This window comes from Euphorbia lathyris, chromosome 1 (genome assembly GCF_963576675.1).
Source record: "Euphorbia lathyris chromosome 1, ddEupLath1.1, whole genome shotgun sequence".
Taxonomy (NCBI): domain Eukaryota; kingdom Viridiplantae; phylum Streptophyta; class Magnoliopsida; order Malpighiales; family Euphorbiaceae; genus Euphorbia; species Euphorbia lathyris.
Genome location: NC_088910.1, coordinates 132,364,354 through 132,374,172, shown reverse-complemented (window position 1 = coordinate 132,374,172; position 9,819 = coordinate 132,364,354). Strand labels below are relative to the sequence as shown.

Genomic DNA, 9,819 nt, shown 5'->3' with positions numbered 1-9,819 from the left:
ATGGGATGACGGGTGCGATCATACCAGCACTAATGCACCGGATCCCATCAGAACTCCGAAGTTAAACGTGCTTGGGCGAGAGTAGTACTAAGATTGGTCACCTCTTGGGAAATCCTCGTGTTGCACCCCCATACTTTTTTGCAACGTGCATTTTTTAATTATTTAATTTTTTTTTCACCATGACGTGCACGTTTTCGAGGCGGGCCCAAACTTTTTTGCAATGTGCATTTTTTAATTATTTAATTTTTTTTTTCACCATGGCGTGCACGTTTTCGAGGCGGGGGTCAGTGTTTGGGGTCCGGGGGCTTGTGCATGCACGTGAAGGATGAGCATACGGGAGAAAGGGGCGCCCAGTATGGAATATATGCTTAGTTTTTGCATGGGATGATGGGTGCGATCATACCAGCACTAATGCACCGGATCCCATCAGAACTCCGAAGTTAAACGTGCTTGGGCGAGAGTAGTACTAAGATGGGTGACCTCTTGGGAAGTCCTCGTGTTGCACACCCAAACTTTTTTGCAACGTGCATTTTTTAATTATTTAATTGTTTTTTTCACCATGGCGTGCACGTTTTCGAGGCGGGGGTCAGTGTTTGGGGTCCGGGGGCTTGTGCATGCACGTGAAGGATGAGCATATGGGAGAAAGGGGCGCCCAGTATGGAATATATGCTTAGTTTTTGCATGGGATGACGGGTGCGATCATACCAGCACTAATGCACCGGATCCCATCAGAACTCCGAAGTTAAACGTGCTTGGGCGAGAGTAGTACTAAGATGGGTGACCTCTTGCGAAGTCCTCGGGTTGTACCCCCAAACTTTTTTGCAACGTGCATTTTTTAATTATTTAATTTTTTTTTTCACCATGGCGTGCACGTTTTCGAGGCGGGGGTCATTGTTTGGGGTCCGTGGGCTTGTGCATGCACGTGAAGGATGAGCATACGGGAGAAAGGGGCGCCCAGTATGGAATATATGCTTAGTTTTTGCATGGGATGACTGGTGCGATCATACCAGCACTAATGCACCGGATCCCATCAGAACTCCGAAGTTAAACGTGCTTGGGCGAGAGTAGTACTAAGATGGGTGACCTCTTGGGAAGTCCTCGTGTTGCACCCCCAAACTTTTTTGCAGAGTGCATTTTTTAATTATTTAATTTTTTTTTTCACCATGGCGTGCACGTTTACGAGGCGGGGGTCAGTGTTTGGGGTCCGGGGGCTTGTGCATGCACGTGAAGGATGAGCATACGGGAGAAAGGGGCGCCCAGTATGGAATATATGCTTAGTTTTTGCATGGGATGACGGGTGCGATCATACCAGCACTAATGCATCGGATCCCATCAGAACTCCGAAGTCAAACGTGCTTGGGCGAGAGTAGTACTAAGATGGGTGACCTCTTGGGAAGTCCTCGTGTTGCACCCCCAAACTTTTTTGCAACGTGCATTTTTTAATTCTTTAATTTTTTTTCACCATGGCGTGCACGTTTTCGAGGCGGGCCCAAACTTTTTTGCAACGTGCATTTTTTAATTATTTAATTTTTTTTTCACCATGGCGTGCACGTTTTTTATGGCGGGGGTCAGTGTTTGGGGTCCGGGGGCTTGTGCATGCACGTGAAGGATGAGCATACGGGAGAAAGGGGCGCCCAGTATGGAATATATGCTTAGTTTTTGCATGGGATGACGGGTGCGATCATACCAGCACTAATGCACCGGATCTCATCAGAACTCCGAAGTAAAACGTGCTTGGACGAGAGTAGTACTTAGATGGGTGACCTCTTGGGAAGTCCTCGGGTTGCACCACCAAACTTTTTTGCAACGTGCATTTTTTAATTATTTAATTTTTTTTTTCACCATGGCGTGCACGTTTACGAGGCGGGGGTCAGTGTTTGGGGTCCGGGGGCTTGTGCATGCACGTGAAGGATGAGCATACGGGAGAAAGGGGCGCCCAGTATGGAATATATGCTTAGTTTTTGCATGGGATGACGGGTGCGATCATACCAGCACTAATGCACCGGATCCCATCAGAACTCCGAAGTCAAACGTGCTTGGGCGAGAGTAGTACTAAGATGGGTGACCTCTTGGGAAGTCCTCGTGTTGCACCCCCAAACTTTTTTGCAACGTGCATTTTTTAATTATTTAATTTTTATTTCACCATGGCGTGCACGTTTTCGAGGCGGGCCCAAACTTTTTTGCAACGTGCATTTTTTAATTATTTAATTTTTTTTCACCATGGCGTGCACGTTTTCGAGGCGGGGGTCAGTGTTTGGGGTCCGGGGGCTTGTGCATGCACGTGAAGGATGAGCATACGGGAGAAAGGGGCGCCCAGTATGGAATATATGCTTAGTTTTTGCATGGGATGACGGGTGCGATCATACCAGCACTAATGCACCGGATCCCATCAGAACTCCGAAGTTAAACGTGCTTGGGCGAGAGTAGTACTAAGATGGGTGACCTCTTGGGAAGTCCTCGTGTTGCACCCCCAAACTTTTTTGCAACGTGCATTTTTTAATTATTTAATTTTTTTTTCACCATGGCGTGCACGTTTTCGAGGCGGGCCCAAACTTTTTTGCAACGTGCATTTTTTAATTATTTAATTTTTTTTTCACCATGGCGTGCACGTTTTCGAGGCGGGGGTCAGTGTTTGGGGTCCGGGGGCTTGTGCATGCACGTGAAGGATGAGCATACGGGAGAAAGGGGCGCCCAGTATGGAATATATGCTTAGTTTTTGCATGGGATGACGGGTGCGATCATATCAGCACTAATGCACCGGATCGCATCAGAACTCCGAAGTTAAACATGCTTGGGCGAGAGTAGTACTAAGATGGGTGACCTCTTGGGAAGTTCTCGTGTTGCACCCCCAAACTTTTTTGCAACGTGCATTTTTTAATTATTTAATTTTTTTTTTCAACATGGCGTGCACGTTTTCGAGGCGGGGGTCAGTGTTTGGGGTCCGGGGGCTTGTGCATGCACGTGAAGGATGAGCATACGGGAGAAAGGGGCGCCCAGTATGGAATATATGCTTAGTTTTTGCATGGGATGACGGGTGCGATCATACCAGGACTAATGCACCGGATCCCATCAGAACTCCGAAGGTAAGCGTGCTTGGGCGAGAGTAGTATTAAGATGGGTGACCTCTTGGGAAGTCCTCGTGTTGCACCCCCAAACTTTTTTGCAACGTGCATTTTTTAATTATTTAATTTTTTTTTTCACCATGGCGTGCACGTTTTCGAGGCGAGGGTCAGTGTTTGGGGTCCGGGGGCTTGTGCATGCACGTGAAGGAGGAGCATACGGGAGAAAGGGGCGCCCAGTATGGAATATATGCTTAGTTTTTGCATGGGATGACGGGTGCGATCATACCAGCACTAATGCACCGGATCCCATCAGAACTACGAAGTTAAACGTGCTTGGGCGAGAGTAGTACTAAGATGGGTGACCTCTTGGGAAGTCCTCGTGTTGCACTCCCAAACTTTCTTGCAACGTGCATTTTTTAATTATTTAATTTTTTTTTCACCATGGCGTGCACGTTTTCGAGGCGGGCCCAAACTTTTTTGCAACGTGTATTTTTTAATTACTTAATTTTTTTTTTCACCTTGGCGTGCACGTTTTCGAGGCGGGGGTCATTGTTTGGGGTCCGGGGGCTTGTGCATGCACGTGAAGGATGAGCATACGGGAGAAAGGGGCGCCCAGTATGGAATATATGCTTAGTTTTTGCATGGGATGACGGGTGCGATCATACCAGCACTAATGCACCGGATCCCATCAGAACTCAGAAGTTAAACGTGCTTGGGCGAGAGTAGTACTAAGATGGGTGACCTCTTGGGAAGTCCTCGTGTTGCACCCCCAAACTTTTTTGCAACGTGCATTTTTTAATTATTTAATTTTTTTTTTCACCATGGCGTGCACGTTTACGAGGCGGGGGTCAGTGTTTGGGGTCCGGGGGCTTGTGCATGCACGTGAAGGATGAGCATACGGGAGAAAGGGGCGCCCAGTATGGAATATATGCTTAGTTTTTGCATGGGATGACGGGTGCGATCATACCAGCACTAATGCACCGGATCCCATCAGAACTCCGAAGTCAAATGTGCTTAGGCGAGAGTAGTACTAAGATGGGTGACCTCTTGGGAAGTCCTCGTGTTGCACCCCCAAACTTTTTTGCAACGTGCATTTTTTAATTATTTAATTTTTTTTTTCACCATGGCGTGCACGTTTTCGAGGCGGGGGTCAGTGTTTGGGGTCCGGGGGCTTGTGCATGCACGTGAAGGATGAGCATACGGGAGAAAGGGGCGCCCAGTATGGAATATATGCTTAGTTTTTGCATGGGATGACGGGTGCGATCATACCAGCAATAATGCACCGGATCCCATCAGAACTCCGAAGTTAAACGTGCCTGGGCGAGAGTAGTACTAAGATGGGTGACCTCTTGGGAAGTCCTCGTGTTGCACCCCCAAACTTTTTTGCAACGTGCATTTTTTAATTATTTAATTTTTTTTTTCACCATGGCGTGCACGTTTTCGAGGCGGGGGTCAGTGTTTGGGGTCCGGGGGCTTGTGCATGCACGTGAAGGATGAGCATACGGGAGAAAGGGGCGCCCAGTATGGAATATATGCTTAGTTTTTGCATAGGATGACGGGTGCGATCATACCAGCACTAATGCACCGGATCCTATCAGAACTCCGAAGTCAAACGTGCTTGGGCGAGAGTAGTACTAAGATGGGTGACCTCTTGGGAAGTCCTCGTGTTGCACCCCCAAACTTTTTTGCAACGTGCATTTTTTAATTATTTAATTTTTTTTTCACCATGGCGTGCACGTTTTCGAGGCGGGCCCAAACTTTTTTGCAACGTGCATTTTTTAATTATTTAATTTTTTTTTTCACCATGGCGTGCACGTTTTCGAGGCGGGGGTCAGTGTTTGGGATCCGGGGGCTTGTGCATGCACGTGAAGGATGAGCATACGGGAGAAAGGGGCGCCCAGTATGGAATATATGCTTAGTTTTTGCATGAGATGACGGGTGCGATCATACCAGCACTAATGCACCGGATCCCATCAGAACTCCAAAGTTAAACGTGCTTGGGCGAGAGTAGTACTAAGATGGGTGACCTCTTGGGAAGTCCTCGTGTTGCACCCCCAAACTTTTTTGCAACGTGCATTTTTTAATTATTTAATTTTTTTTTCACCATGGCGTGCACGTTTTCGAGGCGGGGGTCAGTGTTTGGGGTCCGGGGGCTTGTGCATGCACGTGAAGGATGAGCATACGGGAGAAAGGGGCGCCCAGTATGGAATATATGTTTAGTTTTTGCATGGGATGACGGGTGCGATCATACCAGCACTAATGCACCGGATCCCATCAGAACTCCGAAGTCAAATGTGCTTAGGCGAGAGTAGTACTAAGATGGGTGACCTCTTGGGAAGTCCTCGTGTTGCACCCCCAAACTTTTTTGCAACGTGCATTTTTTAATTATTTAATTTTTTTTTTCACCATGGCGTGCACGTTTTCGAGGCGGGGGTCAGTGTTTGGGGTCCGGGGGCTTGTGCATGCACGTGAAGGATGAGCATACGGGAGAAAGGGGCGCCCAGTATGGAATATATGCTTAGTTTTTGCATGGGATGACGGGTGCGATCATACCAGCAATAATGCACCGGATCCCATCAGAACTCCGAAGTTAAACGTGCCTGGGCGAGAGTAGTACTAAGATGGGTGACCTCTTGGGAAGTCCTCGTGTTGCACCCCCAAACTTTTTTGCAACGTGCATTTTTTAATTATTTAATTTTTTTTTCACCATGGCGTGCACGTTTTCGAGGCGGGCCCAAACTTTTTTGCAACGTGCATTTTTTAATTATTTAATTTTTTTTTTCACCATGGCGTGCACGTTTTCGAGGCGGGGGTCAGTGTTTGGGGTCCGGGGGCTTGTGCATGCAAGTGAAGGATGAGCATACGGGAGAAAGGGGCGCCCAGTATGGAATATATGCTTAGTTTTTGCATGGGATGACGGGTGCGATCATACCAGCACTAATGCACCGGATCCTATCAGAACTCCGAAGTCAAACGTGCTTGGGCGAGAGTAGTACTAAGATGGGTGACCTCTTGGGAAGTCCTCGTGTTGCAACCCCAAACTTTTTTGCAACGTGCATTTTTTAATTATTTAATTTTTTTTTCACCATGGCGTGCACGTTTTCGAGGCGGGCCCAAACTTTTTTGCAACGTGCATTTTTTAATTATTTAATTTTTTTTTTCACCATGGCGTGCACGTTTTCGAGGCGGGGGTCAGTGTTTGGGATCCGGGGGCTTGTGCATGCACGTGAAGGATGAGCATACGGGAGAAAGGGGCGCCCAGTATGGAATATATGCTTAGTTTTTGCATGAGATGACGGGTGCGATCATACCAGCACTAATGCACCGGATCCCATCAGAACTCCAAAGTTAAACGTGCTTGGGCGAGAGTAGTATTAGATGGGTGACCTCTTGGGAAGTCCTCGTGTTGCACCCCCAAACTTTTTTGCAACGTGCATTTTTTAATTATTTAATTTTTTTTTCACCATGGCGTGCACGTTTTCGAGGCGGGGGTCAGTGTTTGGGGTCCGGGGGCTTGTGCATGCACGTGAAGGATGAGCATACGGGAGAAAGGGGCGCCCAGTATGGAATATATGCTTAGTTTTTGCAAGGGATGACGGGTGCGATCATACCAGCACTAATGCACCAGATCCCATCAAAACTCCGAAGTTAAACGTGCTTGGGCGAGAGTAGTACTAAGATGGGTGACCTCTTGGGAAGTCCTCGTGTTGCACCCCGAAACTTTTTTGCAACGTGCATTTTTTAATTATTTAATTTTTTTTTCACCATGGCGTGCACGTTTTCGAGGCGGGGGTCAGTGTTTGGGGTCCGGGGGCTTGTGCATGCACGTGAAGGATGAGCATACGGGAGAAAGGGGCGCCCAGTATGGAATATATGCTTAGTTTTTGCATGGGATGACGGGTGCGATCATACCAGCACTAATGCACCGGATCCCATCAGAACTCCGAAGTTAAACGTGCTTGGGCGAGAGTAGTACTAAGATGGGTGACCTCTTGGGAAGTCCTCGTGTTGCACCCCCAAACTTTTTTGCAACGTGCATTTTTTAATTATTTAATTTTTTTTTCACCATGGCGTGCACGTTTTCGAGGCGGGCCCAAACTTTTTTGCAATGTGCATTTTTTAATTATTTAATTTTCTTTTTCACCATGGCGTGCACGTTTTCGAGGCGGGGGTCAGTGTTTGGGGTCCGGGGGCTTGTGCATGCACGTGAAGGATGAGCATACGGGAGAAAGGGGCGCCCAGTATGGAATATATGCTTAGTTTTTGCATGGGATGATGGGTGCGATCATACCAGCACTAATGCACCGGATCCCATCAGAACTCCGAAGTTAAACGTGCTTGGGCGAGAGTAGTACTAAGATGGGTGACCTCTTGGGAAGTCCTCGTGTTGCACCCCGAAACTTTTTTGCAACGTGCATTTTTTAATTATTTAATTTTTTTTTCACCATGGCGTGCACGTTTTCGAGGCGGGGGTCAGTGTTTGGGGTCCGGGGGCTTGTGCATGCACGTGAAGGATGAGCATACGGGAGAAAGGGGCGCCCAGTATGGAATATATGCTTAGTTTTTGCATGGGATGACGGGTGCGATCATACCAGCACTAATGCACCGGATCCCATCAGAACTCCGAAGTTAAACGTGCTTGGGCGAGAGTAGTACTAAGATGGGTGACCTCTTGGGAAGTCCTCGTGTTGCACCCCCAAACTTTTTTGCAACGTGCATTTTTTAATTATTTAATTTTTTTTTCACCATGGCGTGCACGTTTTCGAGGCGGGCCCAAACTTTTTTGCAATGTGCATTTTTTAATTATTTAATTTTTTTTTTCACCATGGCGTGCACGTTTTCGAGGCGGGGGTCAGTGTTTGGGGTCCGGGGGCTTGTGCATGCACGTGAAGGATGAGCATACGGGAGAAAGGGGCGCCCAGTATGGAATATATGCTTAGTTTTTGCATGGGATGACGGGTGCGATCATACCAGCACTAATGCACCGGATCCCATCAGAACTCCGAAGTAAAACGTGCTTGGGCGAGAGTAGTACTAAGATGGGTGACCTCTTGGGAAGTCCTCGTGTTGCACCCCCAAACTTTTTTGCAACGTGCATTTTTTAATTATTTAATTTTTTTTTTCACCATGGCGTGCACGTTTTCGAGGCGGGGGTCAGTGTTTGGGGTCCGGGGGCTTGTGCATGCACGTGAAGGATGAGCATACGGGAGAAAGGGGCGCCCAGTATGGAATATATGCTTAGTTTTTGCATGGGATGGCGGGTGCGATCATACCAGCACTAATGCACCGGATCCCATCAGAACTCTGAAGTTAAACGTGCTTGGGCGAGAGTAGTACTAAGATGGGTGACCTCTTGGGAAGTCCTCGTGTTGCACCCCCAAACTTTTTTGCAACGTGCATTTTTTAATTATTTAATTTTTTTTCACCATGGCGTGCACGTTTACGAGGCGGGGGTCAGTGTTTGGGGTCCGGGGGCTTGTGCATGCACGTGAAGGATGAGCATACGGGAGAAAGGGGCGCCCAGTATGGAATATATGCTTAGTTTTTGCATGGGATGACGGGTGCGATCATACCAGCACTAATGCACCGGATCCCATCAGAACTCCGAAGTTAAACGTGCTCGGGCGAGAGTAGTACTAAGATGGGTGACCTCTTGGGAAGTCCTCGTGTTGCACCCCCAAACTTTTTTGCAACGTGCATTTTTTAATTATTTAATTTTTTTTTTCACCATGGCGTGCACGTTTTCGAGGCGAGGGTCAGTGTTTGGGGTCGGGGGGCTTGTGCATGCACGTGAAGGATGAGCATACGGGAGAAAGGGGTGCCCAGTATGGAATATATGCTTAGTTTTTGCATGGGATGACGGGTGCGATCATACCAGCACTAATGCACCGGATCCCATCAGAACTCCGAAGATTAACGTGCTTGGGGGAGAGTAGTACTAAGATGGGTGACCTCTTGGGAAGTCCTCGTGTTGCACCCCCAAACTTTTTTGCAACGTGCATTTTATAATTATTTAATTTTTTTTTCACCATGGCGTGCACGTTTTCGAGGCGGGCCCAAACTTTTTTGCAACGTGCATTTTTTAATTATTTAATTTTTTTTTTCACCATGGCGTGCACGTTTTCAAGGCGGGGGTCAGTGTTTGGGGTCCGGGGGCTTGTGCATGCACGTGAAGGATGAGCATACGGGAGAAAGGGGCGCCCAGTATGGAATATATGCTTAGTTTTTGCATGGGATGACGGGTGCGATCATACCAGCACTAATGCACCGGATCCCATCAGAACTCTGAAGTTAAACGTGCTTGGGCGAGAGTAGTACTAAGATGGGTGACCTCTTGGGAAGTCCTCGTGTTGCACCCCCAAACTTTTTTGCAACATGCATTTTTTAATTATTTAATTTTTTTTTTCACCATGGCGTGCACGTTTACGAGGCGGGGGTCAGTGTTTGGGGTCCGGGGGCTTGTGCATGCACGTGAAGGATGAGCATACTGGAGAAAGGGGCGCCCAGTATGGAATATATGCTTAGTTTTTGCATGGGGTGACGGGTGCGATCATACCAGCACTAATGCACCGGATCCCATCAGAACTCCGAAGTTAAACGTGCTTGGGCGAGAGTAGTACTAAGATGGGTGACCTCTTGGGAAGTCCTTGTGTTGCACCCCCAAACTTTTTTGCAACGTGCATTTTTTAATTATTTAATTTTTTTTTCACCATGGCGTGCACGTTTTCAAGGCGGGGGTCAGTGTTTGGGGTCCGGG

The 9,819-nt window shown here is 47.7% G+C and overlaps 30 non-coding genes across 30 annotated transcripts; all 30 read left to right on the top strand.

The window, feature by feature from the left end:
• The first annotated feature begins 10 nt into the window (after window positions 1-10).
• On the top strand, window positions 11-129 carry LOC136215193 (5S ribosomal RNA). The gene has a single exon (XR_010682239.1). It is a non-coding gene; the product is annotated as a 5S ribosomal RNA (ribosomal RNA).
• Window positions 130-389: 260 nt separating this feature from the next.
• On the top strand, window positions 390-508 carry LOC136212409 (5S ribosomal RNA). Its single transcript, XR_010679568.1, has one exon. It is a non-coding gene; the product is annotated as a 5S ribosomal RNA (ribosomal RNA).
• A 183-nt stretch (window positions 509-691) lies between these two features.
• On the top strand, window positions 692-810 carry LOC136215085 (5S ribosomal RNA). Its single transcript, XR_010682138.1, has one exon. It is a non-coding gene; the product is annotated as a 5S ribosomal RNA (ribosomal RNA).
• Window positions 811-993: 183 nt separating this feature from the next.
• On the top strand, window positions 994-1,112 carry LOC136212332 (5S ribosomal RNA). The gene has a single exon (XR_010679495.1). It is a non-coding gene; the product is annotated as a 5S ribosomal RNA (ribosomal RNA).
• Window positions 1,113-1,295: 183 nt separating this feature from the next.
• Window positions 1,296-1,414, top strand: LOC136214251 (5S ribosomal RNA). The gene has a single exon (XR_010681347.1). It is a non-coding gene; the product is annotated as a 5S ribosomal RNA (ribosomal RNA).
• A 259-nt stretch (window positions 1,415-1,673) lies between these two features.
• Window positions 1,674-1,792, top strand: LOC136215706 (5S ribosomal RNA). Its single transcript, XR_010682739.1, has one exon. It is a non-coding gene; the product is annotated as a 5S ribosomal RNA (ribosomal RNA).
• Window positions 1,793-1,975: 183 nt separating this feature from the next.
• LOC136212166 (5S ribosomal RNA) lies at window positions 1,976-2,094 on the top strand. Its single transcript, XR_010679336.1, has one exon. It is a non-coding gene; the product is annotated as a 5S ribosomal RNA (ribosomal RNA).
• A 258-nt stretch (window positions 2,095-2,352) lies between these two features.
• On the top strand, window positions 2,353-2,471 carry LOC136211277 (5S ribosomal RNA). The gene has a single exon (XR_010678488.1). It is a non-coding gene; the product is annotated as a 5S ribosomal RNA (ribosomal RNA).
• Window positions 2,472-2,730: 259 nt separating this feature from the next.
• Window positions 2,731-2,849, top strand: LOC136215262 (5S ribosomal RNA). Its single transcript, XR_010682309.1, has one exon. It is a non-coding gene; the product is annotated as a 5S ribosomal RNA (ribosomal RNA).
• Window positions 2,850-3,032: 183 nt separating this feature from the next.
• Window positions 3,033-3,151, top strand: LOC136215058 (5S ribosomal RNA). The gene has a single exon (XR_010682112.1). It is a non-coding gene; the product is annotated as a 5S ribosomal RNA (ribosomal RNA).
• Window positions 3,152-3,334: 183 nt separating this feature from the next.
• Window positions 3,335-3,453, top strand: LOC136214695 (5S ribosomal RNA). The gene has a single exon (XR_010681772.1). It is a non-coding gene; the product is annotated as a 5S ribosomal RNA (ribosomal RNA).
• Window positions 3,454-3,713: 260 nt separating this feature from the next.
• LOC136213908 (5S ribosomal RNA) lies at window positions 3,714-3,832 on the top strand. Its single transcript, XR_010681008.1, has one exon. It is a non-coding gene; the product is annotated as a 5S ribosomal RNA (ribosomal RNA).
• Window positions 3,833-4,015: 183 nt separating this feature from the next.
• LOC136215044 (5S ribosomal RNA) lies at window positions 4,016-4,134 on the top strand. The gene has a single exon (XR_010682099.1). It is a non-coding gene; the product is annotated as a 5S ribosomal RNA (ribosomal RNA).
• Window positions 4,135-4,317: 183 nt separating this feature from the next.
• On the top strand, window positions 4,318-4,436 carry LOC136214000 (5S ribosomal RNA). Its single transcript, XR_010681096.1, has one exon. It is a non-coding gene; the product is annotated as a 5S ribosomal RNA (ribosomal RNA).
• A 183-nt stretch (window positions 4,437-4,619) lies between these two features.
• Window positions 4,620-4,738, top strand: LOC136214515 (5S ribosomal RNA). Its single transcript, XR_010681597.1, has one exon. It is a non-coding gene; the product is annotated as a 5S ribosomal RNA (ribosomal RNA).
• Window positions 4,739-4,998: 260 nt separating this feature from the next.
• LOC136212872 (5S ribosomal RNA) lies at window positions 4,999-5,117 on the top strand. The gene has a single exon (XR_010680013.1). It is a non-coding gene; the product is annotated as a 5S ribosomal RNA (ribosomal RNA).
• A 182-nt stretch (window positions 5,118-5,299) lies between these two features.
• LOC136215043 (5S ribosomal RNA) lies at window positions 5,300-5,418 on the top strand. Its single transcript, XR_010682098.1, has one exon. It is a non-coding gene; the product is annotated as a 5S ribosomal RNA (ribosomal RNA).
• A 183-nt stretch (window positions 5,419-5,601) lies between these two features.
• LOC136213997 (5S ribosomal RNA) lies at window positions 5,602-5,720 on the top strand. Its single transcript, XR_010681094.1, has one exon. It is a non-coding gene; the product is annotated as a 5S ribosomal RNA (ribosomal RNA).
• Window positions 5,721-5,980: 260 nt separating this feature from the next.
• Window positions 5,981-6,099, top strand: LOC136215182 (5S ribosomal RNA). Its single transcript, XR_010682229.1, has one exon. It is a non-coding gene; the product is annotated as a 5S ribosomal RNA (ribosomal RNA).
• Window positions 6,100-6,359: 260 nt separating this feature from the next.
• Window positions 6,360-6,477, top strand: LOC136215427 (5S ribosomal RNA). Its single transcript, XR_010682468.1, has one exon. It is a non-coding gene; the product is annotated as a 5S ribosomal RNA (ribosomal RNA).
• Window positions 6,478-6,659: 182 nt separating this feature from the next.
• Window positions 6,660-6,778, top strand: LOC136214901 (5S ribosomal RNA). The gene has a single exon (XR_010681965.1). It is a non-coding gene; the product is annotated as a 5S ribosomal RNA (ribosomal RNA).
• A 182-nt stretch (window positions 6,779-6,960) lies between these two features.
• Window positions 6,961-7,079, top strand: LOC136211276 (5S ribosomal RNA). The gene has a single exon (XR_010678487.1). It is a non-coding gene; the product is annotated as a 5S ribosomal RNA (ribosomal RNA).
• A 260-nt stretch (window positions 7,080-7,339) lies between these two features.
• LOC136211275 (5S ribosomal RNA) lies at window positions 7,340-7,458 on the top strand. Its single transcript, XR_010678486.1, has one exon. It is a non-coding gene; the product is annotated as a 5S ribosomal RNA (ribosomal RNA).
• A 182-nt stretch (window positions 7,459-7,640) lies between these two features.
• LOC136211274 (5S ribosomal RNA) lies at window positions 7,641-7,759 on the top strand. The gene has a single exon (XR_010678485.1). It is a non-coding gene; the product is annotated as a 5S ribosomal RNA (ribosomal RNA).
• A 260-nt stretch (window positions 7,760-8,019) lies between these two features.
• Window positions 8,020-8,138, top strand: LOC136212303 (5S ribosomal RNA). Its single transcript, XR_010679468.1, has one exon. It is a non-coding gene; the product is annotated as a 5S ribosomal RNA (ribosomal RNA).
• A 183-nt stretch (window positions 8,139-8,321) lies between these two features.
• LOC136212400 (5S ribosomal RNA) lies at window positions 8,322-8,440 on the top strand. The gene has a single exon (XR_010679560.1). It is a non-coding gene; the product is annotated as a 5S ribosomal RNA (ribosomal RNA).
• A 181-nt stretch (window positions 8,441-8,621) lies between these two features.
• On the top strand, window positions 8,622-8,740 carry LOC136211897 (5S ribosomal RNA). Its single transcript, XR_010679082.1, has one exon. It is a non-coding gene; the product is annotated as a 5S ribosomal RNA (ribosomal RNA).
• A 183-nt stretch (window positions 8,741-8,923) lies between these two features.
• LOC136215653 (5S ribosomal RNA) lies at window positions 8,924-9,042 on the top strand. The gene has a single exon (XR_010682690.1). It is a non-coding gene; the product is annotated as a 5S ribosomal RNA (ribosomal RNA).
• Window positions 9,043-9,302: 260 nt separating this feature from the next.
• On the top strand, window positions 9,303-9,421 carry LOC136212398 (5S ribosomal RNA). Its single transcript, XR_010679558.1, has one exon. It is a non-coding gene; the product is annotated as a 5S ribosomal RNA (ribosomal RNA).
• Window positions 9,422-9,604: 183 nt separating this feature from the next.
• Window positions 9,605-9,723, top strand: LOC136212000 (5S ribosomal RNA). Its single transcript, XR_010679180.1, has one exon. It is a non-coding gene; the product is annotated as a 5S ribosomal RNA (ribosomal RNA).
• Window positions 9,724-9,819: the final 96 nt, after the last annotated feature.